This window comes from Cynocephalus volans, chromosome 10, assembly GCF_027409185.1.
Source record: "Cynocephalus volans isolate mCynVol1 chromosome 10, mCynVol1.pri, whole genome shotgun sequence".
Lineage (NCBI taxonomy): Eukaryota > Metazoa > Chordata > Mammalia > Dermoptera > Cynocephalidae > Cynocephalus > Cynocephalus volans.
The window spans coordinates 37,439,858-37,442,292 of NC_084469.1; positions in this window are offsets into that span (position 1 = coordinate 37,439,858).

Genomic DNA, 2,435 nt, shown 5'->3' on the forward strand with positions numbered 1-2,435 from the left:
AGACAGCTAAGTTCTGGAATCCCTGGAGTTTGTTGCCTACTGCTCTTCTGTTTCATCGAGTCGCCTGTGTGAGGTCTTTTCAACTGCCTGCACAATTGCGGATATTATACTGGAGGAAAGTTTCTGCTCTTTAGCAAAATGCTATTAAAAGATTGTTGGTTCCTTCCAAGAGGCCTGAATGATTTTTTTTTTTTTTTTTTTGCAATTTATTTTGCCTTTTCAAGGATGCTGGGAAATTTAATTTTGAAACGTGCTTCACAAAGTTTTTTTGTTTGTTTGTTTCCTTCAGCTGTCTCTGGTTCATTGTCAAATCCTTTCAAACTTGCTCCAAAATTGTGTTGCCTTGCTGAACAGAGATGTCCGACTTCTCTCTTTTTGTTGTTGTTGTTGTTGTTTGTTTTAAATGCAGGTTGCTGTGAAATCCTGTTTCTTCTATGAAACTCAACATAGGAAGATATTAGAAACAGGGTATTTCTCTGTCTAGATATGCAGCTATGACTTCTCTTACTAGCTACCCATGGTATATATTTAACATTTTGCTTGCAAACAGTACCTGGACATTGTTTTCTATTCAAAGTTTTAACTTTAAAAAAGTGTTTATTTTATTATTTCTGTGGCCTTCATCTCTCTCTGTCAGCATCGTCTGATTGGGACCTGGACCAAATTTGCTTAATATACTCTGTTTTGCACCCGTCTCTGTATATTGTACTTACATTTCAGTTGATTTAATGGAAATAGGTTGCCTTATGAAAGCAGATATCTGGTGATACTTCTTGTAATGGTTGTATGACTTTGTTACTGTAAAGGATCATCTAATTCATATCCTTCATTTCACAAATAAAGCAACTGAGATCCAAAGAATAGAAGAGACTCTCCACAAATCACACAGCAGTCTAGACCCTTGTCACCTGACTTGCAGTCCAGTGTGCTTGCTGGTGACACTCTTCTACCTGTAGTAGATTAAAGCCATCAGGAAGGGTCTTGCAGGGGATGTGCATTGAGAGGGGCTTTCCTAGCCAACTGTTGGTCTGCTTTGTTACCACAGGTACAACATTTTATTTTCTTGTAAGTCTGTTTTTTTATTAGGCATCTGCAAAATGTGGGTAATGATTTTCAGGAAGAGAGGACATTTTAATAATGCTCTCAATAGCATTTGATGGAACTTTTAGACAACCTTTCTGTCCTACTCTTCAATCAGTAGAAAGTAAGACCTTGCTTTTCATCATTACTAACAAGTTATGAGGCACTTAAGCATTAACAGGTGATTTGGGAACAATGTGAAAGAGGGACCAATGCAGGAAGAGTGATTCCATACCCTTCCTAAGGCCAGCGTGACAGTGTGAATCCAGCTCACCTTGTTAAACTGCTTCCACATGTCTAATTTAAATCATTCTCATTTGGTGCCATTAAACCAAGACACTCTTGCTTTCTATTCAAATTGGAAATTACCATTTAGCTTTTTTTAAATGCTGTCCAAGAATTAAACATTGTTATATTTTTGGTTGTGCATCTCAGCTGTATCCAGTTGAAAAATCTTGACCCTCTAGAAAAACTTCTCTGAGTAATCCAGATTGCTACTGTATCTACTTTTTGTACCAAACTCATACCTTTTATTACATACATTAAACATACATTTGAATAATCTACTTTTAGATTCGTATTTTATCGATACTCAGTAATTTATTCTGGCTCTTTATATGATTCAACAGGAGGCCATAGAGCCTGGAAACATAAGCTAATAGCTTATTCATACTACATTATAATATATAAAAAATATTCTTTGTCTTCTGACTTTATAGCCACCCTGTAGCTTTCACAGGGAGAAGGGTTGCATTTCACTCATGTCAAACCCATTACCCACTGCACATACTATGGGGATATGGTTTATTAGTATTAATGATGAAAATCTTCATGGGCTAATTAAAAATACTTTGGATTTGGTTTTTTGTTGTTGTTGTTGTTTTGCGGCTGGCTGATACGGGGATCTGAACCCTTGACATTGATGTTACAACACCACACTCTAACCAACTGAGCCAGCTGGCCAGTCCCCTGGATTTGTATTCATGATAACAGTTATTAAGCAAGGAAAATTAATGACATAATTTATTCTGACTCTCCTACGTGAGAATATAGCTAGTGCCATCCTTTGTATAAACCTGAAAAAGTAAGTTCATGGCAGGGGAAGCAGGACCTTTCTAGGACTTTACTATACCCAGATAACAAAAATGACTTCCAGATTTCTGTTAATCTGAATAAGTTCCCTGATGAGTGACATCTTTATAGTCATCAAGTATTGCTTATAGATCTGAAATAAAAGTGGATATATAAATACTTACTATTGGCAGGATGAATGTGATTGTTTGACAGCCCTGTGATTATTTAAATTTTGTCATGGCTTTAGGAGAGAGAGAAAAGACAAGACCAATCTAAGGATA